Genomic DNA, 27,152 nt, shown 5'->3' with positions numbered 1-27,152 from the left:
TTTGGGGGAGGGGGAAAACACCCCACAACAATTTTATTGGTACATGAAGAAAATAATACTACAAAGTCATTTTGTTAAATATTCACTTAAGGCTAGGCATCATGGTGGCTCATGCCTATAATCCCAGCACTTGGGGAGGCGGAGGCAGGAGAATCACTTGAGCCCATGAGTTTCAGACTACCCTGGGCAACATAGTGAGACCCCATCTCTACAAAAATTAAAAATTAAAAAAATTAGTCTGGTGTAATGGTGAGCACCTGTAGTTCCAGCCACTAGGGAGGCTCAGAAGGGAGGATGCTTGAGCCCGGGAAGTCATGGCCGCAGTGAGCTCTGATCGTGCCACTGCACTCCAGCCTGGGCAACAGAGTGAGACTGTTTCAGAAAAAGAAAAACAAGCCTTGGGCCCAGTGGCTCACACCTATAATCCCAACTCTATGGGAGGCCAAGGTGGGAGGATCACTTAAGCCCAGGAGTTCCAGATCTGCCTAGGCAACAAGCGAGACACTGCCTCTATAACACATAAAAAAATTAGCAGGGCATGGTGGCATACACCTGTAGTCCCAGCTACTCAGGAAGCTGAGGTGTTAGGGGAGGATCACTTGAGCCCAGGAAGCTGAGGCTGCAGTGAGCTGTGTTCACACCACTGCACTTCAACCAGGATGATAGAGTGAGACCTTGTCTGTCAAACAAAACAAAAAACGAAAACAAAAACATGTTCACTTAACGTTAAGAATTCAACAATAGTGAAATCAGTTATGTAAGAATCGCCAAAATGTAGCATATCTAATTTTTAAATATTATGATTTCTCCCCCAACCTTTACTCACAATACCAATAAAACAAGTACACATTATCTGAAAAGGCATAAAATTTATTGTTAAAAACATAAAATTGGTAGATTCCCTCCATGTTATTAACATAAGGAAGATTTTCACTTTCCTTTGAGAGTTTTCACTGGGCTATCGTAACTATTAGGACCCTACTAACAATGTTCAGAGCTACTGTTTTTGCGTACTGTAGATGTTGATGCACTCACTCACAATTTTCTCTTCTGTGGGCATGAGTGAAGTTTCCTTTATTTATTAAATTTTTTAGAGATGGGGGTCTCACTTTGTTGCCCATGCTTGAGTGCAGTGGCATGGTCACACCTCTCTGCTGTCCTGAATCCCTGGGCTCGAGCAGTCCTCCCGCCCCGTGGGCGAAGCTTTAAAAAGTGAATTTGAAATACAAAAGTAATTCAAAATGGCCATAAAAATAGGTTGTGGTTTATGTATAATACCCTGCATGAAACTCCTTTCTCAGGAAATTATATTGGAATGCATGTGAGAAAGTGATTTCTAAAATGCCTCATAATAGTCTGTGTGTGTATACATACATATACACAGATAAATAATTCAAAACTTTGGTACCTTATTATAGATGCTTGTTTATTTTTGTTTGTTTGTTCCTTGAACATCTTGCATACCAAGATAAATTATTTTGGATCATCTAATATCAAAATATGACATACCCAAACCAAACCAAAACAAAAAAACAAAATGTGGACAGGCATGGTAGCTGAGGCCTGTAATCCCAGCACTTTTGGAGGCTAAGGTGAGAGCTCAGGAGTTCAGGAGTTCAAGACCAGCCTGAGCAACATAGCAAGGCCTCGTCTCTGCTAAAGACAAAAAAAAAAAAAAAAAAAAAAAAAAAGTGGGGGGTGCTGGGCATGGTGGCTGATGCCTGTAATTCTGGCACTTTGGGAGGCCAAGGTAGGTGGATCTACTTGAGGTCAGGAGTTCAAGACCAGCCTGACCAACATGGTGAAACCCCATCACTAGTAAAGAAATACAAAATTAGTAGGACGTGGTGGCACACATCTGTAATTCCAGCTACTTGGGAGGCTGCGGCAGGAGAATTGATTGAACCCAGGAAGTGGAGGTTGCAGTGAGATCACGCCATTGCCCTCCAGCCTGGGCAACAAGAGCCAAACCCCGTTTCAAAAAAAAAAAAAGAAAAGAAACAAAAAAGTGACATACCAATGTGTCATTTCACTAATGTTGCAAGTGCTGAGCAAGAGGACATCTGAGCAGATGAAGCTGATGAGGTATCCTCTGAATGTGAGATTTCCTAGGGTGAAGATAAAACAAGCACTAAGGGGACTTTTACATAGGTTAGGGGACTTACCTGTCTGGAAATACTGTAGTATCTGAGTGAAGAAGTTCAATGAAAAAATAATTGAGAGGTTGTTAAAGCTAGTCTAAATGCACCTTATGGCAACTGTAGTTACCATGAGAGTTACTGGGAACATCTATTTCTCTGCAACCAGGAGACAATTGGGAACTTGGCTTTTAGAACATTTTACTTTTTCTTTTTTTTCTTTTTGAGACGGAGTCTCACTCTGTTGTCAGGCTGGAGTGCAGTGGCACCATCTCGGCTCACTGCAACCTCCGCCTTCCGGGTTCAAGCAATTCTCCTGCCTCAGCCTCCCAAGTAGCTGGGACAACAGGCTCACGCCGTTAAGCCCGGTTTACTTTATTTTTTAAAAATTATTATTATTGTTATTATTTTTTTTAACTAGAGACGGGGTCTCACTGTGTTTTCCAGGATGGTCTCACCATGTTTTCCAGGCTGGTCTCAAACTCCTAGGCTCAAGTGATCCTCCTGCTTCAGTCTCCCAAGGTGCTGGGATTACAGGTGTGAGCCTGCGTGCCTGGCCCCATTTTACTTTTCTTAGAGCATATTTAACACTTGGGTTTATATTTCATTATTCGTGCATCTTTCTATCCTTCCTAGATTGTAACATCCTGAAGGGTACTGGTTGTGTATTTTTACTCTTAGAATCCCCCACAGTGCCTCACATCCAGTGTCCAGGGTTGTTTAGAACTTGAAACTGGGGAAGAAGCAAGGAAGAGTCCCTAAAGATGGACACTATGATTTTTTTTTTTTAAAGAGACAAGGTCTCACACTGATGCCCAGGCTGGAGTACAGTGGTGCAGTCATAACTCACTGCAGCCTTGAACTCCTGGGCTCAAGCAATCGTCTCTCAGCCTCCTGAGTAGCTAGGATTACAGGAGCGTGCCATTGTGCCTGGCTTATTTTTTAAACTTATTTTTCGTAGAGACAGGGTTTCACTATGTTGCCCAGGCTGATGTTCAACCCTTGGCCTCAAGCAATCCCACCTCTAGCCTCCCAAAGCACTGAGATATAGTCATGAACCACCACACCCGGCTCTCTTCTTCCATAAACTATGGCTGAGATTCCTACTTTTGGGAGCATTCTTGGTGTTTGCAGTTTCTGAGCATGATTCTCCAGTCAACTGAAAAATCCTCTGATACAATTCCAACAAATTCCCCTTTGCTTACGTTAGCTGAAATTAGTTTCCCTTGCTTACAACCAAAGAACTGTGACAGGAGAAAACAAAGGCAGTTGGTCGGGCACGGTGGCTCACACCTGTAATCCCACCACTCGGGGAGACCAAGGCGGGCAGATTACCTGAAGTCGAGAGTTTGAGACCAGCCTGGCCAACATGGTGAAACCCTATCTCTACTAAAAATACATAGTTAGCTGGGCGTGGTGGCAGGTGGCTGTAGTCCCAGCTACTCTGGAGGCTGAGGCAGGAGAATCGCTTGCCCGGGAGATGGAAGTTGCAGTGAGCCGAGATCATACCACTGCACTCTAGCCCGGGCCACAAGAGCGAAACTCTGTCTCAAAAAACAAAAACAAAGAGAAAACCAAAGGCAGCCATCTTCCTCCAGTTTTCAGCAGTCTCTCCCGGTACCTCTCCATCTAAATCCGTCTTTCCAGGTCCCACCACAAAAGTACTTGGAATTGTTCAAGCCTTAGTTCTTGAGGCCCCAAACACTACATTCACATTGTTCATGGGGCAATTTTTAAATAAAAAATGTGTGAAAGAAATCCTCTTAGAAATGTAACATGTAACTTTTAACATGCTACTGAATTGCAGCAAGCATGTGGAAATACTGGAAAGGCAGCTGTAGATGAAACAGCCAAGGGAGAGCCAACAATTATGGTTGGTGTTAAGTTAGATGAGTTGAAATAAGAGACAAATATTTCCTAGGATTGTATTAAGGCATATGCATGAAAAAGGAGGGAAGCAATTATTTTTGCTTTACTTGGCACTGGGCAGGCTTCAGTTGGAACAAACTATATTTAATTTTACATGTCATACTATATAAAGAGAAAAGACTTGGACAGTATTCAGAGAACAGCAACTGATTAAAGGTTTGTGAAATTAGACCTATGGGAAATTGTGAAAAGAACTGGGCAAGTTCGGTCAACTGCAAGACATCCAGGTGTGATGAATGATGAACAATTAACTGTAAGTATGTGAAGAGATGGTTACCAAGTCTCAGGTATAGGTGACACAGAAAGGTAAATCATGGGATTGAAAAAACAAACAGGTCAGGTGTGGGGGCTCACACCTGCAATCCCAGCACTTTGGGAGGCCGAGGTGGAAGGATCACTTGAACCCAGGAGTTTGAGACCAGCCTAGGCAACAAAGCAAGACCCTATTTCTACAATAAATAGAGAAAATTAGCTGGTCATGGTGGTGCGCACCTGTGGTCCCAGCTACTCGAGAGGTTGAGGTGAGATGGTCACTTGGGCCCAGGATGTTGAGGGGGCAGTGAGCTGTGACTGCGCTACTCCACTCCAGAGAGATATCCTGCCTCAACAAATTGCATAGCAATGGAAGTAGAGACCAAATATTGTGAAAAGGTTAAACCAAAAAGCTTTAAAGAAACTGATGGAGTTATAATTTAGAATTCTGTATATACTATTATTGAAACAATTGAATTCAATTTTATACTTAATTAATTAGAAATAACTGCGAAGAAAAAGTTTTCAATGGATTGCTTTTTTTTTTTTTTTTTTTTTTTTTTTTTGAGACGGAGTCTCGCTCTGTCACCCAGGCTGGAGTGCAGTGGCCGGATCTCAGCTCACTGCAAGCTCCGCCTCCCAGGTTCACGCCATTCTCCTGCCTCAGCCTCCCGAGTAGCTGGGACTACAGGCGCCCGCCGCCTCGCCCGGCTAGTTTTTTGTATTTCTTAATAGAGACGAGGTTTCACCGTGTTAGCCAGGATGGTCTCGATCTCCTGACCTCGTGATCCGCCCGTCTCGGCCTCCCAAAGTGCTGGGATTACAGGCTTGAGCCACCGCGCCCGGCCTGCTTTTTTTTTTTTTTTTTTTTTTTTAAAGACAGAGTTTCGCTCTTTGACCCAGGCTGGAGTGCAATGGTGTGATCTTGGCTTGCTGCAACCTCTGCCTCCTGGGTTCTAGCGATTCTCCTGCCTCAGCCTCCCAAGTAGCTGGGATTATAGGCGCCTGCCACCACACCCAGCTAATTTTTTTTCTTTTTTTTTGAGACGGAGTCTCGCTCTGTCACCCAGGCTGGAATGCAGTGGCCGGATCTCAGCTCACTGCAAGCTCTGCCTCCCGGGTTCACGCCATTCTCCTGCCTCAGCCTCCCGAGTAGCTGGGACTACAGGCGCCTGCCACCTCGCCCGGCTAAGTTTTTGTATTTTTAGTAGAGACGGGGTTTCACTGTGTTACCCAGGATGGTCTCGATCTCCTGACCTCGTGATCCGCCCGTCTCGGCCTCCCAAAGTGCTGGGATTACAGGCTTGAGCCACCGCGCCCGGTCTAATTTTTGTATTTTTAACAGAGACCGGGTTTCGCCATTTGGCCAGGCTGGTCTTGAACACCTGACCTCAGGTGATCCACCTGCCTCAGCCTCCCAAAGTGCTAGGATTACAGGTGTGAGCCACTGCGCCCGGACAACGGATTACATTTAACAAGTAAAAATCATCAGACCAAGTGTGAAGAATGTTTTTAAGAAAAAACGCTATCCTGGCTAACATGGTGAAACCCCGTCTCTACTAAAAATACAAAAAAACTAGCCGGGCGTGGTGGCGGGCGCCTTTAGTCTCAGCTACTTGGGAGGCTGAGGCGGGAGAATGGCGTGAACCCGGGAGGCGGAGCTTGCAGTGAGCCGAGATCACGCCACTGCACTCCAGCCTGGGAGACACAGCGAGACTCCGTCTCAAAAAAAAAAAAAAAAAGAAAGAAAAAACGGTGTGTTTTTTGGGTCTTCTTTGGGACGTAGGCTAGCAAGAACAGCGAACAGCTCCTGAATAAGGAGCTGAATAAGCAAGAACAGCTACTGAATAAGGGCAGTTCCTCTATAAGTAAGGGATTGTGTGGGGCAAAAGGTAGGAGAAAAAGTGTGGTGAACAGCTTTTCTGGCCCTTGGAGTTTATCCCGCATTAAAGATTCCCCAGGAATCCCCACCATGAGATACATAATTCTCTCCAAAATGGTCCTGTAACATATTTAATTCATAAAATCTAATATGCATGTTCATTGTACTAATCTTTCAATTTTTTTAAAATAAAAAGCTGAGATCCTCTGAGTATTCGTTTCTTATTTGCACCCTTTCTTGCTAAACTAGTTTCATTATACTGCTTTGATGTCTCCCTGATGGTAATTTTCTTGTTGCTGTTTTTACTGTGTACACTTGGTAGAGAAATTAGATAAATCTTCAAGAAATGAAGAATTTTTAAAATGATTGAAAACCAAATAAATACATTTTACTAAAATTCTGGCAGGCAAAGTCTTTAAGTTATTACATAATTGTCTAGTTAACATTCTTATTTTTAAAATTGTATTTTAAATTTGAAATGCAATGCAATGCATTCATACAACTTAAAACTCAATAGCTACAAAAGGATATCTAATAGAAGTTTCCGGCCTGGTGTGGTAGCACATGCCTATAATCCTAACTACTCAGGAGGCTGAGGTAGGAGAATCACCTGAGTCCTGGAGTTTGAGGCTGCAATGAGCTATAATTGCACCGTTGCACTTCAGTCTGGGTGACAGAATGAGACCCTGTCTCAAAAAACAAACAAAAACCCAAAAAACAACAAAAACTATGTGTGGGCTTTTGTGTGGACATAAGCTTTCAACTTCTTTGGTAAATGCCAAAGCTTCCTCGTTAAATACCGAGGAGCGTGATTGCTAGATCATGGGGTAAGAGTATGTTACATTTTTAATTTATTTTTATTTTTATTTTTTTGAGATGGAGTCTCACTCTGTCGCTCAGGTTGGAGTGCACTGGCGTGATCTCGGTGGGATTACAGGCATGAGCCACTGTGCCTGGCCTGTTTCGTTTTTTAATAAACTGCCAAACTGCCTTACATAGTCTTCCATCTTACATTCCCACTAGCAACGAATGAGAGTTCCTGTTGCTACACATCCTCTCCAGCATTTGATGTTGCCAGTGTTCTGGATTTTGGTCATTCTAATAGGTGTGTAGGATGGGCACTGTGACTCACACCTGTAATCTCAACACTTTGCAAGGCCGAAGTGGGAGGACTGCTTGAGGCCAGGAGGTTGAGACTGCAGTGAGCTATGATCATACCACTGTACTTCAGCCTTGGCAACAGAATGAGATTCTGTCTTTAAAAAACATATCGGGCCAGGCATGGTGGCTCACACCTGTAATCCCAGCACTTTGGGAGGCTGAGGCAGGTGGATCACAAGGTCAGGAGTTCGAGACCAGCCTGGCCAGCATGGTGAAACCCCGTCTCTACTAAAAATACAAAAAAAAAAATTAGCTGGGCATGGTGGCACGCGCCTGTAGTCCCAGCTACTTGGGAGCCTGAGGCAGAAGAATTGTTTGAACCTTCCAGGCAGAGGTTGCAGTGAGCCAAGATCGCGCCACTGCACTCTAGCCTGGGTGACAGAGCGAGACTCCATCTCAAAAACAAACAAACAAGTAAACAAACAAACATATCATCCTCATCATAGGTTTTGGTGAGGTATTATTGTGTTTGCATTTCACTGATGACATACGATGCGCAGCATCTTTTTCTTTCCTTCTTAGAAAAAAATTCAGATCCTGCACATGAAGCATCTTTTCATATGCTTATTTCTCACCTGAATATCTTCTTCAGTGTGATGTCTTTCAAGGTGTTGTTTGGTCCTTTTTTTTTTTTTTTTTTTTTTTGAGATGGGGTCTCACTGTTGCCCAGGCTGAAGTGTAGTGGTGTGGTCTCAGCTCACTGCAGCCTCCGCCTCCCAGGCTCAAGTGATCCTCCCACCTCAGCCTCCCAAGTGAGTAGCTGGGACTACAGTGACACGCCACCATGCCTGGCTAATTTTTGTATTTTTAGTAGAGACGGGGGTTTCTCCATGCTGGCCAGGCTGGTCTCAAACTCCTGGGCTCCAATGATACACTAGCCTTGGGCTCCCAAAGTACTGGGCTTACAGGCGTGAGCCATCGGGCCCAGCCCGGTACATTTTTTAATTGGGTGTTTTCTTATTGATGAGTTTTAAGAATTCTTTGTCGGCAAGGCGTGGTGGCTCACAACTGTAATCCCAGCACTTTGGGAGGCCGAGGCGGGCGGATCAGGAGGTCAGGAGATTGAGACCATCCTGGCTAACACGGTGAAACCCCATCTCTACTAAAAATACAAAAAAAGTAGTCGGGCGTGGTGGAGGGCACCTGTAGGCCCAGCTACTCGGGAGGCTGAGGCAGGACAATGACGTGAACCTGGGAGGCGGAGCTTGCAGTGAGCCGAGATCGCGCCACTGCCCTCCAGCCTGGGCCACAGAGCAAGACTCCCTCTCAAAGAATTTATTGTCTATTTTAGATAACAGTCTTTTATCGGATATGTCTTACAAACATTTTCTCCCAATCTGTGGCTTCTCTTTTTATCCACTCGACAGTGTCTTTTCCAGAGCACAAATTTTCAATTTTAAGGAAGTCCAACTTATTGGACTTATTGGTTCGTTCTTTCATGTATCATGCCTTTGGTGTTGTACCTAAAAGGTCATCGCAAAACCCTAGGTCATCTGGATTTAATTGTCTTATCTTTTAGGTGTTTTAAGGCTTTTGCATTGCATTTTATATCTAGATATATGACTTTTTTTTTTTTGAGATGGAGACTCACTCTGTTGCCCAGGGTAGAGTGCAGTGGTGCGATCTCAGCTCACTGTAACCTCTGCCTACCGGGTTCAAGCAATTCTCTGCCTCAGTCTGCAGAGCAGCTGGGATTACAGGCGCCTGCTTACCGAAGCTTTACAGTAGGTCTTTTTTTTTTTTTTTGAGATGGAGTCTCATTCTGTTGCCCAGGCTGGAGTGCAGTGGCGAGATTTCGGCTCACTGCAACCTCCGCCTCCCAGATTCAAGCAATTTTCCCGCCTCAGCCTCCTGAGTAGCTGGGATTACAGGCACCCACCACCATGCCCATCTAATTTTTGAATTTTTAGTAGAGACAGGGTTTCACCATGTTGGTCAGGCTGGTCTCGAACTCCTGACCTCAGGTGATCCACCTGCCTCAGCCTCCCAAAGTGCTGGGATTATAGGTGTGAACCACCATGCCCAGCCAGAAAGCCTTGAAGTTGGGTAGTGCCATCCTCTAACTTTGTTAATCTTCTTCAGTATTGCGTTGCTTATTCTTGGTCTTTTCCCTCCTCCATATAAACTTTATTATTATTATTATTATTATTATTATTATTATTATTATTATTATTATTTTGCGAGATGGAATCCTGCTCTGTCGCCCAGGCTGGAGTGCAGTGGCGCGATCTCGGCTCACCTCAACCTCTCCCTCCTGGGCTCAAGGGATTCTCCTGCCTCAGCCTCCTGAGTAGCTGGGATTACAGGCACCCACCACCACGCCTAGCTAATTTTTGTATTTTTAGTAGAGATGGGGTTTTACCATGTTGGCCAGGCTGGTTTCAAACTCCTAATCTCAGGTGATCCACCTGACTCGGCCTCTCAAAGTGCTGGGATTACAGGTATGAGCCATTACACTTGGCCTCCACTTGTTCTTTAAAGTTTTTTTTTTTTTTTTTTTTTGAGACGGAGTCTCGCTCTGTCGCCCAGGCTGGAGTGCAGTGGCCGGATCTCAGTTCACTGCAAGCTCCGCCTCCCGGGTTCACGCCATTCTCCTGCCTCAGCCTCCCGAGTAGCTGGGATTACAGGCGCCCGCCACCTCGCCCGGCTAGTTTTTTTGTATTTTTAGTAGAGACGGGGTTTCACCGTGTTAGCCAGGATGGTTTCGGTCTCCTCACCTCGTGATTCACCCGCCTCGGCCTCCCAAAGTGCTGGGATTACAGGCGCGAGCCATCGCACCCAGCCTATAACGCAGTTTTTATTTTTATTTCTTTTCTTTTGGTTGGGTTTTTTTTGTTTGTTTTTTTGAGACGGATTCTCGCTCTGTCTCACTATGTTGCCTAGGCTAGACTTGAACTTCTGGGATCGTGGGGTCCTCCTGCCTCAGACTCCTGAGTAGCTGGGGCTACAGGTGCATGCCACGGCACCCAGCTAGAATGCTGGAATTCTAGAATTCCTTTCATTTCTCATTCCTTTTCTGTTTTATTTAGAGTAGCTTCTTTAACTCTCTCTGTAGAGCCCTGTTTATTTCCTTTGTAATTGGTATGAAGATTTTATACATGTATGAATGTATTATGCATATAATTTTTTTTGCTGTAATTTATCCCATGAGGCCTGGATTATTATGTTCATTTAGTTTGCTACTGTATACTTAAAACTTAGCATAATGACTGCTAGCACATAGTAGGAGCTCAATAAACATTTGCTAAAAGAAGGAAGACTCAGAGTATATTTTTATTGAAATGACTCACTGATGCCAAACTATCTGAATAGTTTGTTCTTTATATCTTTTTATATGTACCCTTTAGAAAAAGGTAAAAACGTCCCTGAACTATGGCTTATGGGCTATCAGACTAGCCACTTGACATAGCATGATCTTGGAAAAATGAGCTATCTGAGAATACCACAAATACAAAAACTCTAATTCTGAAACATTCCACTGCTATCCCCAACATCCCCAAATGGTGTTGGGTATTTTTTTTTTTTTTTTTGAGACGGATTCTCACTCTGTCTCCCAGGCCAGAGTACAGTGGTGTGATCTTGGCTCACTACATGTTCTGCCTCCTGGGTTCACACCATTCTCCTGCCTCAGCCTCCCGAGTGGCTGGGACTACAGGCGCCCGCCACCTCGCCCGGCTAAATTATTCTTATTATTTTTGTATTTTTAGTAGAGACGGGGTTTCACCATGTTAGCCAGGATGGTCTCAATCTCCTGACCTCATGATCCACCCGCCTCGGCCTCCCAAAGCGTGTTAGCTTTTATGACAATTTAAACATATATAGGCTGGGCACGGTGGCTCACGCCTGTAATCCCAGCACTTGGGAGGCCAAGGCGGGTAGATCACCTGAAGTCAGGAGTTCGGGACTAGCCTGGCCAACTTGGTTAAACCCCGTCTCTACTAAAAATACAAAAATTAGCCGGGTGTGGTGGCGGGTGCCTGTAATCCCAGCTACTTGGGAGACTGAGGCAGGAGAATCGCTTGAACCTAGGAGGCAGAGGTTGCAGTGAGCTGAGATCATGCCACTGCACTCCAGCCTGGGAGACAGAGCAAGACTCGGTCTCAAAAACAAACAAACAAAATATAGATCCTGAAACTACTTGCAAAAAGAAAAAAAATTTAAAAATAAACATATGAAAGGTATATGTAGTTCCAAATATCAGCTTACAGTAATATGATTGTAAGTCATGGGTGAGGGACTAAAACAAACATACACTAAACTGGACAAACAGGTTTTGAGTCTATTAGAGTCCAAAGGTGGCAAAGTTACAGTTAAATGAATAGTGCACAAACAAAAATTGTTAAAAGAACAGTGGTGAAAGGAGAGAGAGGGGAGTCACTTACTGAGAAATACATTTTTGTGAGTAGTACACATATTCTTGACCAAGTGGGTGTAGGACACAGACTGCTGTGTGGCCACAAAGGGGACTAAATTAAAGAGGATAGATGGATTCTTTTTTTTTTCTGGGACGAAGTCTTACTCTGTTGCCCAGGCTGGAGTGCAGTGGCATGATCTCAGCTAGCGATTCAAACGATTCTCCTGCCTCAGCCTCCCAAGTAGCTGGGATTACAGGCGCCCACCACCACGCCCATCTAATTTTTGTATATTTATTAGAGACGGGGTTTCCTCATGTTGGCCAGGATGGTCTCGATCTCTTGACCTCGTGATCCTCCCTCCTTGGCCTCCCAAAGTGCTGGGATTACAGGTGTGAGCCATCATGCCCAGCCAGATGATAGATGGATTCTTTTTTTAGCTCACTACAACCTCTGCTTCCCGGATTCAAGCAAATCTCCTGCCTCAGCCTCCTGAGTAGCTGGGGCTACAGGCATGCGGCACCATAGCCAGCTAATTTTTGTATTTTTAGTAGAGATGGGGTTTCACCATGTTGGCCAGGATGGTCTCGATCTCTTGACCTCGTGATCTGCCTGCCTCGGCCTCCCAAAGTGCTAGGATTACAGGCGTCAGCCACCGCACCCAGCCTGATAGATGGATTCTTATAAATCCAATCCCATTACTGAAAAGCAACTCCAAGCATAGGCCCTATAATAATAGGTCAGTAGCATCTTTATCATCCCCATCCATGTAAATTCCTTTCATTTTACTAACACGCTATAAAATAAACATAGAATACGTAGTCATAAAACATGAACTTCAAGACTAAATACAAGAAACAAAGATTTAAAACAAGGGTATATTTTTTATAAATGGCCAGTCCTCTATGACTGCCTAACGTAACTGCTGCATATTGGACTTCCACATAAGATTTAGTTGAAAGAAAGGCTTCTTCTATTACTTTAAAAAATCTAAAAACTACCTGTCTAAACAATGGCAAAACTATTACAAATACATGTGGATTTAGGCCTGGTGTGGTGGCTCATACCTGTAATCCTAGCACTTTGGGAAGTCGAGGAGGGCAGATCACTTGAGCCCAGGAGTTCAAGACCAGCCTGGGCAACATGGTGAGATTCCGTCTCCACTAAAAATACAAAAAGGAGATGGGCGTGGTGGTGGGCACCTATAATCTCAGCTGCTCAGGAGGCTGAGGTGGGAGGATGACCCAAGCCTGGGAGGTTGAGGCTGCAATGAGCCGTGATTGTGACACTGCACTCCAGCCTGCGTGACAGAGTAAGACCCTGTCTCAAACAACAATAATAACAAAAACAAAAACCCACAAATACACGTGAATTAAAAAAAAAAAGCAGCATTTCAAAATGCTTTGGTTGACTTAACCTAAGTAAAGCCAAAAATCATAAAATATTCCACGGCACACAAAGATCTAAAATGCAGAAAATATAATGCACAAAAATATTTTCATATTAATACATTAATTAACATATTATTGAATTCTGGATTTTGCTGACTTACAAATAGGCACCAAAGAAGTACATCTGAGTTTGAGGTGTATCCCTAGCCTTGAAAACTCAATCACAGTGTTTTGCAATCTTAGGCACATGTCTAATGTATGACTTGTATAAAAAGGACAGGTTGTCCTTAATACTTGAAGAAGTAGCTAGACTAGTGCATGTTTTGCCTATAGCCCTCCCTATGCTGATGAGATACTATTACAGTCTTCACAGCTATGATTTTGCTTGCTAGGACCCCATCTTCAGTCAGTTTGGGCTGGTGTAACAAAGTACCATAAACTGGATGACTTAAAGACAATTTATTTCTCACAGCTCTGGAGGCTGAAAGTCCAAGATCAGAGTGCCAGTGTAGGGTTCTGGTGAGGGTTCTTTTCCAGGCCGACTTCTTGTATCCTTACATGGCAGAAAGGGAGTGAGCTAGCTCTCTGGACTCTTCTTATATGGCACTAATCCCATCCACGAGGGTTCCACCCTCATGACCTATTACCTCCCAAAGATCCCGTCTCCAAAACCCATCACATTGGGAATTAGGTTTCAACATATGAACAGAAAGAGAAACCTACATCCATAACCAGCCCTGTTTTTGCTTGTGGCTCCACTTCCGCCTAATGGGATTAAATGATACTTTTTTTCTTAAATGTAAATGTTTTTTGCCTAAAACTGTTGCATATTACCATCCTGTTTTGAGTTAAAGATAAAATATTTCCCAGTTTCTTCAACCTTTAACATAAACTATACTACAAATGTAAACAAATTGTTTTCCCACCATAATGGCTTTAAAAAGTAGAATAAATACTGCAGTCAAGACATCACCTTAAGTTAAATTATTTTTTTATTGTTTCTTGAGACAGGGCCTTGCTCTGTTGTGCAGGCTGGAGTGCAGTGGCATGATCATGACTCGCTGCAGCCTCAACCTCCGGGGCTCAAGCAATTCACCCACCTTGGCATCCCAACTAGCTAGAACTACAGACATATAGTATCATGCCAGCTTAATTTTTTAATTTTAATTTTTAGTAGAGAAAAGGTGATATGGTTTGGCTTTGTCCCCACTCAAATCTCATCTTGAATTGTAGCTCCCAGAACTCCCATGTGTGGTGGGAGGGACCCGGCGGGAGATAACTGAATCATGGGGGTAGTTTCCTCACACTGTTCTCATGGTGGTGAATAAGTCTCACGAGAGCTGATGATTTCATAAGGGGTTTCCCCTTTAGATTGGCTTTCATTTCTCTCTTGTCTGCCGCCACCTAAGACGTGCCTTTCACCTTCCGCCATGATTGTGAGGCCTCTCCAGCCACGTGGAACCGTGAGTCCACTAAACTTCTTTTTCTTTATAAATTACCCAGTCTTGGGTATGTCTTTATAAGCAGCATGAGAATGGACTAATACACGAGGGCTGATCTCAAACTCCTGACCTCAAGCAATCCTCCTGCCTTGGCATTCCAAAGTATTGGGATTACAGGCGTGAACTACTGTGCCTAGCCTAAGGTCAATTCTTGAATACAGAGACTGTATAAAGATAGGACATTCATAATTTGGACTCTTAAACATAAACCAACTCTTCAAAGCCTTTGCATCATCTCATCAGTGTTGCCTGAAGTTTTTGACCAAGTATCTCAATCTGCTAGGGCTGCTGTAACAAAGTATCACAAACTGGATAGTTTAAACAACAGACATTTGCCTCACAGTTCCGGAGGCTGCAAGTCCAAGATCAAGGTGAGCAGGACTGATCCTTCTGAGGGCTGTGAGGAGAATATGTCCCAGGACCCTCCCCTTGCTTCTGACAGTTTGCTGGCTACCTTTGGAGTTCCTTGGCTTGTAAAAGCATTACCCCAATGTCCGCCTTTACCTTCAAAAGGCATAGGCATTCTTCCTGTTTGTGTGTCTGTGTTCAAATTTTCTGTTCTTGGAAGGACATGAGTCATACTGGATTAGGGATTGGGGGACCACCTTATTGCTTCTTTTTTTCTTTCACTTTTGTTTGTTTGTTTGAGACAGAGTCTCGCTCTGTCTCCTAAGCTGGAGTGTAGTGGTGTGGCTCACTGCAAACTCCACCTCCCAGTTTTAAGCGATTCTCCCACCTCACCCTCCCGAGTAGCTGGGATTACAGGTGTCTGCCACCAAAATACAAAATAATTTTTGTATTTTCAGTAGAGACAGGGTTTCACTATGTTGGCCAGGCTGGTCTCGAACTCCTGACCTCAGGTGATCCGTCTGCCTCGGCCTCCCAAAGTGCTGGGATTACAGGTGTGAGCTACCACGTCCAGCCTAATTTTTGTATTTTTAGTAGAGACGGAGTTTCACCATGTTGCCCAGGTTGGTCTTGAACTCCTGACCTCAGGTGATCCACCCACCTTGGCCTCCCCAGAGTGCTGGGATTACAGGTGTGAGCCACCATGCCTGGCCTCCTATTGCTTCTTAACTTGACCTCACTAACTATTACATCTGCAATGATCGTATTTCCAAATAAGGTCACAGTTTGAGATAATGGGGGTTAGAACTTAAACATGAATTTTTGAGGTACACAATTTAACCTGTAATACACTATATTATGTCTGTATTTATTTATAAATTATTTTGATCCAGTACTATAATAACAATTATACACACTGTAACTCCTACACAATTTGAAAATTTAAAATTAAGACAAAGGTAACTGTACATAGAATCAGTATGTTTTCTGAACCCTTATAGATTGTCTTGCACATTCCTGGATTACACACATCTCATCAATCTCAAGAATAAAATCAAACTCTTTGGCCTGACAACCTTCCACAATCTGACCTCTGTTTTCTCGCCAGTCTCATCTCCTGTCATTCACAATATTTCCAGCATTCCAACCAGTCTGAACTTTTGCAGTTTCCCTTGTGCGCTAGGCTCTTTCTTCATTCAACAACTCTATGTATGCTGTCTCCTGCTACTGGAATGCCCTCATTCTCCTTGCTTCCTATGAACACGTGGTAAACTCCAATCATCTTCCGAAACTCGGTTCAAACGTCATCTCCCCTGGGGACCCTTCACTGACTGCTCTAGGCAGCATGAAGCATTTTGTCAGTGCCAGTAGCACCTTGGTCATATCTTTATTATTGCAAATTTCTGTTTACGCATATGTCAGGTGGAACCGATAGCTGGCCTACAAAAACAATGCAATTTCAGGTGGTTCTACTTAACATTCTCTAGACAACAAGTCCACTGAGAGCAGGGACTGTGTTTCATTTATTTTATATTTCCAGTCACTAAAATGGGGTTTGGCATAAAGTAAATGCCTAATACAGGCTTTCTGAAATTAAGGAAAAGCTTACTCTAGCACCGCAAACTGTCTACTTGCAGATTTTCTTTTTCGAGAATGGGGTAGTAACTTGATCTCTTCTATAACAATACTATTAACTATTACTTAAATTTTCTTTGGTTTTATTTTGCTTAACATTATTTTAAACAGTTCCTCGCCCTCTTTGTTTAGTTCTGTATATGTGGTAAAATATCTTCAAAAAATATACTCTTTTTTTTGGTTGTTGTTTGTTTGTTTTTAATTGGTGACTGGGGTTTCACTATGCTGCCCAGGTTGGGCTCAAGTGATCCTCTTGCTTCAGCTTACTGGGTAGCTGGGAATATAAGCATTTGCCACTGTGCCTGGCCTTATTTTTAAAAAATACAGAAAAATCAGGAACAAGGTACCTAAGTACTGTTTTGTAACCAATACCAAAGTATTTCACAATTTTACTGTCTTACTTTCAAAATATTTTAATGCTTTCAGATGAGAATTACAAGTAATCATAAGTAGGAATATACATAGGAAAGCTAAAGAGATTAGCTGTGTAAAATGAATATGACATTTAAAATTCTGACAATTACTTAGTAGCAGCAAAGGTAAATCTAATTCCCAAATTTCAATTGTCCCTAATATTATTTGGTTTGAAGAAAAGCTATGATAACGGCAACAGTGTTTAAGTATTACATGGGTAGTCAAAAGGCAAATTGGTCTGATCTGACATGTGGATCTGGCCAACTGAAGTTAGAAAGTAGTACCTGGTGAAGTCTGTGAGGAATTAGCAGGTAGTGAAAATGGTTATGTGAACATTTTTCACTCTTCCTCATTAAAGTCCTTAAGTTAACAAAAGGTATTTACTGACTCTTCAGCATGCCAAGGCTGTCAAGGGCAACACTTTACACAATCTGGCTCTCACCCATTTTAGAGAGCCCTCTCCTTTTATGGCACTTTGTGTCCTTTATCCTTGAACCACAATGAACTTCTCACAAAGAATACCACATTGAATGTGTCATTACTCTCCATCTCTTTCCAAATGCTTGTTCCTCAGCCTAGAAAGTCTTTCCCCATGTTCTTTGCCTACTAATTTCATTATATTATTAATTACATTGTCACACAGTGCTGGGCACATTGTAGACACTTAATACTGTTTGATTGTCATCAGTAATAAATGAGATCACAGTCTTGAACAACAGAGCAACACAGTCTTAAACAAGAGATTATTTGGAAACAGATCTTATGATTAAAGTTAACTCCATGAGGACAGAGACCGGGTCTGCCTTGTGCCTGGCAACAGGTAGCTGTTAAGCATTTACTGACTAAACACTTAACATATGTGGAAAATAAGAAAAGCAGACTTTTTTTTTTTTTTTTTTTTTTTTTGAGATGGAGTCTTGCACTGTCGCCCAGGCTGGAGTGCAATGGCTTGATCTCGGCTCACTGAAACCTCTGCCTCCTGGGTTCAAGGGATTCTCCTGCCTCAGCCTCCTGAGTAGCTGAAATTACAGGTGCCCACTGCCACACCCAGCTAATTGTTTTTTTGTACTTTTAGTAGAGACGGGGTTTCACTATGTTGGCCATGCTGGTCTCGAACTCCTAACCTCGTGATCCGCCTGCCTCGGCCTCCCAAAGGGCTAGGACTACAGGCATGAGCCACTGTGCCCAGTCAAAAGCAGACTATTTAATAAACTTGACAATAAACTGAAGAAGTGAATCCATAAATGGATGGTGACAGAAGAACTTCTAGCATAAGTGGTAGTATACCAAGGAATAAAGAAACTGTAGAAAATAATGTCATTGACTAGCAAAAGCAAGCAAATGAACAAACAAAAAACCACACACAAAAAACTAGTACAATGTTACTACAAACGTAACAGATTATGGGGGAGAGAGGCAATATATGTAAATATGACTTATGCTTTCAATTGTCATAAGTGGTCAGAGACATTAGTCTGCTGATAGAAATAAAAATAACACTACCTTTTATATCCTCAAAAAAAAAATCATTTCCCCCTAACATATTTGGGTTTTTCTGTTTGACACCCCTATTTGGAACGTCAAAAATGGTATTTAGGCTGGGTACTGTGGCTCACGCCTGTAATCCCATTTTGGGAGGCCGAAGCAGACGAATCACTGGAGGTCAGGAGTTCGAGACCAGCCTGGCCAACATGGCGAAACCCTATCAACAAAAAATACAAAAATAAGCTGGGTGTGGTGGTGCGTGCCTATAGTCCCAGCTACTCAGGAGGCTAAGACACAGAATTGCTTGAATCCGGGAGGCAGAGGTTGCAGTGAGCTGAGATCGCACCACTGCATTCCAGCCTGGGTGACAGAGTAAGGTCCTGTTTCAAAAAAAAGAAAGGTATTTAATCCCCAAACATTTATTCATTCACAAATACCTATATTATAATTGTATACTGCAGTTTATATTGGTGCTGCATTATTTTAGGTTTCTTTCCCTATAACCACTGAATCACTTCACTTGGCATCATCAAGTGAACTTTTTTTTTTTTGAGATGGATTCTTGCTCTTTTGCCCAGGCTGGAGTGCTGTGGTGCGATCTAGGCTCACTGCAACCTCCACCCTCCAGGTTCTAGCCATTCTCCTGCCTTAGCCTCCCAAGTAGCTGGGATTACAGGTATGCACCATCACGCCCAGCTTATTTTGTACTTTTAGTAGAGACAGGGTTTCGCCATGTTGGCCAGGTTGGTCTCGAACTCCTGGCCTCAGGTGATCCACCTGCCTCAGCCTCCCAAAGTGCTGGGATTATAGGCGTGAGCCACTGCGCCCAGCCTATCAAACAACTTTTAAGAGAAACTGTGTGCCTCCAGGATCTATGCCATGTACTGCCAGTTTACTGTAAGGAAACTAAAGTAACTGGGTGTCCAGACTATTCACACATTTGACACAGATGAAAGTGATGAGTAAGGCATACTGGCAGTATTTGTAAGCTCAGATGGCAAGATTAAGATTTCAGGACAAACCCCACCTAAGGTTAAAAGAACTTAACAAATAGAAAGCACCTTTATCTTGCATTTGCACTTGTCCATCTATGTTGTCAAAGCTGGATTTGGCAAACCTTTACTTCAGGTTTCAGGTCTTGATATTCAAGGTTTCTTGGTATCTGATTTGTCTCTCCTTATTCTACACTTTCACTAGCAGAAAACTCCCAGTGACATTAGAACTTAGTATTTTCCACCCATTGAGATGAATTATACAGATTAAATAGGGAAAAGATTAGGATTAAAATCCTTAGAATAGGCCAGGCGCGGTGGTTCACACCTGTAATCCCAGCACTTTGGGAGGCCGAGGTGGGTGGATCATGAGGTCAGGAGATCGAGACCATCCTGGCTAATACGGTGAAACCCCGTCTCTACTAAAAATACAAAAAATCAGCCGGGCGTAGTGGCGGGAACCTGTAGTCCCAGCTACTCAAGAGGCTGAGGCAGGAGAATGGCATGAACCTGGGAGGTGGAGCTTGCAGTGAGCCAAGATCGCGCCACTGCACTCCAGCCTGGGTGACAGAGTGAGACTCTGTCTAAAAAAAAAAAAAATCCTTAGAATAGGCATTATATGTAAAGAGACTTACTGGGTTAGTTTTAAAAGTTAAACAAAAGAGTGGTTATTTCCTTGATGGGTCCTTAGCTGTTGGTATAAGCTAATGGTATAGAAGTAGTTATTAATTTGAGGGGAATCAAGAAGAGCCAGCACTTGAATGTGAGGCAAAATATATATTAGGATATCATCATATTGTTACCTCAAGGCACTGTACATAAATCATACAGACAAGCTTTTCAAAGCAGAATCTGCAAAATTAAAATTATGGAATGACTTTGTGACAGTCGTAGTTTTGTAATTTGTTGGCTCTACTCCATGTGTGGTATTTGTACAAAACTGCACTCTTCTAACTGTGGGTTATCAGTTATCAGGAACCCACTCCCGTAAAAACTAATCTACTCCTGGATAATGGCATTAATCCTTTCATGGGGCAGAGCCCTCATGACCTCATCACCTCTTAAAGCCCCACCGCTCAACACTGTTGCATTAGAGATTCAGTTTCTAAGCCATGAACTTTGGGGAACACACAACTTTTGGGGACACATTCAAACCTGTTCTTTTCTATGAGATAAAAGCGCTGGAATCTACCAGCACTCTAAGAAACACTGCATCTCTTTTGAATGTCTATTTTCTGAACATAAAACTCTAATTAACTTAAACTTCTAAAGAGGCCTGACCAATGTCTGGATTTAACATTCTGATGCTTTAGACTTCTGCTTCCTCTTGCAAAATAGGACATATTAGAAAGAAAAGTGGTGTAGAGTAAGAATAAACATGAAATTCCAGCTCAGTTTTGAAAAATGCCTTGGAAAGCTTTGTAGAATTGGGATGATGCAAAACACCCACAAACATAAGAGATATACAAGGCACTCAGTAAACAGTATCCTCTTAACCACAAGTGGTGTGACAGTGTGGCTCAAACTATGAAGCCAAGAATGGTTACTCTGGAGGTTATTCACTGTTCAAAAAGAAAGTAAAGGATAGTAAAGAAAATTAACAAATTAGGTACTGGGCTGCATTTGCAATTCGGACATTCTATGAGTCTATCATTTTTCCTTACATTTCTTTGCCACACCTAGGCTTCGAGGTGTGGATAAATACATTTTACTCTCTACCTACCAGTTCTTACCTAAAATAGCTTCCTCTTCCTGGAGAATTGACTAGAACCACAAACCATTTTTTTTTTTTTAACAACCACAAAACTTAAGCTTTTCTTTTCAGAGATTTACATTATTGAAAAAGGCTCCTTATACCCATTTTACAGGCCTCCTATCCCTTTCTTAAAATAAGTATCAAAATGAGCTGATGTTCTTCCATATGAAAATTCTGGCAGCATAATTAACCCCAGGAGAGACATTTATGGATAGTTTCTATTTACTCCATTTGGCCCCTTTTACTCTTTCTACCTTTTGCTTTCTGCTGTGTGGCTGCTAATGGCTCTTCAGTGAAGCCTTTAAGCGGTGGCTGATCCCTCTACTACAATTTTCAACTCTATTTTCCCCCAGTTTGCTCTCCTTAAATACACAGAGGACAGCTCTAAAAACTGCTAACACACATTTGTTGTGGCTGGAAATTTGAATATATTCGATTAGCATCTATTCCAGCAATGGACAAAGGCAGGGTTGTGCATGAAAACAAACCAAACTCTCAAAACTATCTTAACAAAACGAAGCTACTCCTTTCTAGATGGAAGTCAGCCTGCTCGTCTGTGGGTTATATCTGACTCACAGATGTTTTGTTCGGCTTGCATGGTGTTTAGGAAACTTCCCATTAAAAAGTCTACATACTTAGCAAGTAGGCCCACTATTTCCATAAGGGAACGATCAGCGAGCGCTGAGAAGCACAAATGTATATTGTAGAAAACACACCACATTCCAAGTTTTCTATAGTCCCCTCCACTTCCTATTATCTCACATTCAACCTGACTCTGATTTATTATTATTTTTTACCCATTGCTACGGTTTCAATGTGTCCCCTCCAAAATTCAGGTGTTGAAACTTAATGGCCAATGTAATGGTATTAAGATGTGGGGCTTTTAAGAGATGTTTAGGCCAGAAGGGTTGCTCTCTTGTGAATGAGGTTTATGGGATTACAAGAGGCTTCATGGGCAAGCGGATCACTTGAGCCCAAGAGTCTGTGACCAGCCTGGGTAACACAGTGAGGCCCCATCTCTACAAAAAATAAACAAAAATTAGCTGCGAGCTGTGGTGAGTGTCTGAAGTCCTAGCTACTTGGGAGGCTGAGGTGGTAGGATCACTTTAGTCCAGGAGGTTGAGGCTGCAGTTGCGCCACTGCACGCCAGCCTGGGTGACAGAACAAGATTCTGTCTCAAAATAAGTAAATAAGATAAAAGAGGCCTCATGAAGCCTTCAGCCTGCTAACCTTCTGCCTTCTACCATGTGAGGCCAAAATGTTCCTCCCCTCAGGAGGATGTGGCCCATAGCAAACAAATGAACCTGCCAGTGCCAGGATCTTGGGCCTCCAGCCCCTAGAATTGTGAGAAAATAAATTTCTGTTCTTTATAAAAGACCCAGTTTCAGCTGGGCATGCTGGTTCATGTCTCTAATCCTAGCACTTTGGGAGACCATGGTGGTCAGAGTGTTTGAGCCCAGGAGTTCTCGACCAGCCTGGGCAACAACATGGCAAAGCCCTGTCTCTACAAAAATATAAAAATTAGCTGGGTATGGTGGCTCATGCCCTAGTCCCAGCCACTCGGGAGGCTGAGGTGGGGGGAATGCTTGAGCCCAGGAGGTCAAGGCTACAGCGAGCTGTGAGCCTGCCACTGCACTCTAGCCTGGGTGACAGAGCTGAGACCCGACATCAAAAAAAAAAAAAAAAAAAAAAAAAAGGTGGAGAAGCAGGGTGTAGGGTAGGTAGGGTAGCATGCTTTTGGTAGAGCCGTTACAGGGAATGAAATGGAAAAGGAAGCAACAGATAACCAGTGAGTCGACAACACCAACGACCGAAAAGCAAAAAGGAATGGAGATGAGAAAACGCACTTCATGTTCAACAGGTCCAAGGTCCAAGAGTACCTGAAACTTGTCACTCTTCCAGTGTTTCTTGGCTCAGGGAATGGCCCCACCGTCCAAGTTTTGCTGGTTAGAAATATAGAAGGTATTCATGATATCTGCTTCCCTTATGTTCATTATCCAAATCATCACATAGGCAACAGCCAAAGGAAAAAGCACATCAGGTAGAGAGAACCACATATGCAATGTTCCTATGTTGAAAGACAACATCGTGCATTCTGGAGATTAAAGATCTTTTAGTTTGAACGAAGAAGGGGCTAGATCATGAAGGGTCTTATAGGACACATTAAGGATTTTGTTTTTTGTCTTGAGAGCACTGAAAGCCATTGACTTCAGGTCTGAAGCAAGGCAAGAGAGGTGGTCAGATCCAGGCTTTTTTTCGTTTTTTTTGAGACGGAGTCTCACTCTGTCGCCAAGGCTGGAGTGCCCTGGCATGATCTCGGCTCGCTGCAACCTCTGTCTCCCAGATTCAGGCGATTTGCCACCACAGCCTCCCGAGTAGCTGGACTACAAGGGTGTGCCACCATGCCCAGCTAATTTTTGTATTTTTAGTAGAGACAAAGTTTCACCACGTTGGCCAGGCTGGTCTCAAACTCCTGACCTCAGGTGATCTGCCTGCCTCGGCCTCCCAAAGTGCTGGGATTACAGGCATGAGCCACTGTACCTGGCCGAGGTTTTGAAAAGAGCTTTCTAGCTGTAGAATAAAAAACCTGTATGAGATTATAAAGAGATTATGCTAAAAGAAATTGGTGATAGTGGTAGAAAATCTCCGCCAGTTAAGAGTTGACAAGAATAATCTAGTTGAAAGGGAATGGCTAATTACACAGGACAGAAAATAAGATAGTTGCGTATGTTTTATAACAGAGAAGTACTGTCTTTAGACCTGGGTAAGGGGCCTCTGTTTACTTGGCCCTCCTCTTGCTGTAAAGGATGAGGAGTCCATGAGGTCAGGGGCCATGCCTGCCTGGAGCCTGCACTCCTCTTTTAGACTGGCTAGATCTGAGGGCAGAGTGAGCTGCCAATTGCACATCACCATTTGCAGGCGGCGGGGGATATGGACATATGCCTGGACATGTTGGGTGTATGTACAGCCCCTTTTGGTGTGGCAGGTGATGAAGTTGGGGATGGGAGGAGAATGGGGTCAGTCCGGGGACTCTGAGAACTCTAAATTCATATGAATTATGAATTCATATGAAAGTGGATCTGTCAAGGAAGTAGAATAGAAAGTATTTTATAGAAGTTTGTTATCTTGATTATTTTTTAAATATTTAGACAGATGGTGTGTGGACCTCCATAGCCACACTCTTGCCCAGGCTATACAAATTTAGTGCCAGGCCTAATAACAGTGCATGAGAGTATAATGTAATGCAAGGAGTAACAAATTCATGCAGGCAAGGGTATAGTTTACCTGGGCTCTTAAGAAGTCAGATTTAGGCCGGGCGCGGTGGCTCAAGCCTGTAATCCCAGCACTTTGGGAGGCCGAGACGGGTGGATCACGAGGTCAGGAGATCGAGACCATCCTGGCTAACACGGTGAAACCCCGTCTCTACTAAAAAATACAAAAAAAACTAGCCGGGCGAGGTGGCGGGTGCCTGTAGTCCCAGCTACTCAGGAGGCTGAGCCAGGAGAATGGCGTGAACCCGGGAGGCGGAGCTTGCAGTGAGCCGAGATCTGGCCATTGCATTCCAGCCTGGGTGACAGAGCAAGACTCCGTCTCAACAAAAAAAAAAAAAAAAAAAAAGAAAGAAAAAAAGAAGTCAGATTTTCCAGACCTGTGTGCTAGAGATCAGAGAATGAGTGGTGCAAGTTTCCAGGCACTATATTAATGGATGTTAGAGACACTTTACTAGATTAGGAGGGTCAACAATTAAAAACTGAATTCAATTGTAATAGTTTCGGAGTGATTTTGAAAATCTTCTTGAATATGGCATAAGTTGAGTGTGGAAGGCACCTTAGTGATCATGTAATCAAATTTACTCATTTAACAGGTAAGAAAACAGAGGACCTAACAAGTGAAGCAGCCAGACTAAGGTCACGAAACTAGTGCATTAGCAGATGATTTCCAGCCTAATCCTCTCGGTCCACTCTCCCACCAATGCTAATTTTCTTGAAGACATCTGCTGCCAGTCAATTCCAATTAGAAAGTTTTCATGTTACACATTCAATAATTTTATTACTTTAAAAAATTTGAGGCACCTAAAAATAAGACCATAAACCAATATTAAATTTGACTTCAGAACATTTTTTTTTTTTGAGATGGAGTCTCACTCTGTTGCCCAGGCTGGAGTGCAGTGGCGCGATCTCGGCTCACTGCAGTCTCCACCTCCAGGGGTCAAGTGATTCTCTTGCCTCAGCCTCCCGAGTAGCTGGGACTACAGGCGTGCACCACCACGCCTGGCTAATTTTTTTTTTGTATTTTTAGTAGAGACAGGGTTTCACCATGTCGGTCAGGGTGGTTTCGAACTCCTGACCTCAGGTGATCCACCCACCACCGCCTCCCAAAGTGCTGGGATTACAGGCGTGAGCCACTCACCGCTCTTGGCCGAAAAAAAAAAAAAATTCTTAAAAATATTCTTTAAAAAATGAATAAATTGGCACTGTCACCCCGGCTGGAGTGCAATGGCAGATCTCAGCTCACTGCAACCTCCGCCTTCCGGATTCAAGGGCTTCTTCTGCCTCAGCCTCCAGAGTAGCTGGGACTACAGGGGCGTGCCACCAAGCCCAGCTAATTATGTATTTTTAGTAGAGACAGGTTTTCACTATGTTGGCCAGGCTGTTCTCGAACTCCTGACATTGTGATCTGCCCACCTCGGCCTCCCAAAGTGCTGGGATTACAGGCGTGAGCCACCGCGCCTGGCCACATTCCTTATCTTTTAAGCTAAAACCCATCTCCCCAAATTGCTTATCTTTGAAGCAAAAATCAAAGCACATGCTTACAAAACATCCAACACGCAGTGTGCTTACTAAATGCTAAAATACAGAAATCGAAAAAAACAATTCTTGTCTTTCAAACATCTATAAATAATCGCCAACAAATTTTTCTTGGCAACTCTAAGTTATAATAATTATTATAAAATAAAAATCTTAAGGCCGGACACGGTGGCTCACGCTTGTAATCCTAGCACTTTGGGAAGAGGAGGTGGGCCGATCACCTGAGATCAGGAGTTCGAGTCCAGCCTGGCAAACATGGTAAAACCCCGTTTCTAATAAAAACACAAAAATTAGCCGAGCATGGTGTCGGGCGCCTGTAATCCCTGTTATTGGGGAGGCTGAGGAAGGAGAATAGCTTGAATCCGGGAGGCGGAGGTTGCAGTGAGACGAGATCGCGCCACTGCACGCCAGCCTCGACGACAGAGCAAAACTCTGTCTCAATAAATAAACAAAATAAATAAATAAATAAAAAATGTTAAGGGTCTAGCCACAACAGTTCAAAAAAGTCTCCAAATCCAGGCAGACTCTCTCCTTCAAGCTTGTAAGTAATCCGAAAGTTCTAGAGTTGCCGGAAGTTATCTCCCTCAATGGATTAGAGCACATGATCTAGCAATAATAACGTACCTTGTCACCACATCAAATGATTTTGAACACCTCCCATCATCGACTACCGACTAACAAAAAGAAGGACTTGATTCCCGGCAAATTTTTCTCTTCTGAACTGAGCATCCCCGAAATCCAGCTTTCTGAACGCGCAGATGCACGGTGAGCGGTACCCCAGGAAAAATGGAAGGGAAAGTGGTACAAGCTAAAAGTCTTCTTGGCAGCAGAGACGATCGCTACCTGGGCCAAGACAGATCTGGGGGTCCAGGGCAGGGATTCTTCCCTGATATCCACCCGGCACCCGAGTTCACGCTGGCAACAGTGGAAAGCCCTCCCCTCGCAGAGCAATCCGCCACTAGCCGCACCCCGCCGAGCTCTGACCTCCAAAGAGGGTCCCTTTGGCGATCCCGCCCCTTCGTCTGATGTTTGTGCCTTTGATTGGCTCTTAGGTGGATCTCTCAGCGTGGCTCGCCCAATGGAGGTCCCGGTCGGTGGCCCGGTCGC

General features: G+C 43.5%; 1 long non-coding RNA gene across 1 annotated transcript; it reads right to left on the bottom strand.

The window, feature by feature from the left end:
• LOC144339904 (uncharacterized) lies at nucleotides 1-27,026 on the bottom strand. The gene is made up of 3 exons (XR_013415477.1): nucleotides 26,670-27,026; nucleotides 2,018-2,108; nucleotides 1-679 (listed from the first exon to the last, which is right to left on the bottom strand). It is a non-coding gene; the product is annotated as an uncharacterized LOC144339904 (long non-coding RNA).
• Between the last annotated feature and the right edge of the window lie 126 nt (nucleotides 27,027-27,152).

This window comes from Macaca mulatta, chromosome 3 (genome assembly GCF_049350105.2).
Source record: "Macaca mulatta isolate MMU2019108-1 chromosome 3, T2T-MMU8v2.0, whole genome shotgun sequence".
NCBI lineage: Eukaryota > Metazoa > Chordata > Mammalia > Primates > Cercopithecidae > Macaca > Macaca mulatta.
This window is presented reverse-complemented; position numbering and strand designations above follow the sequence as displayed.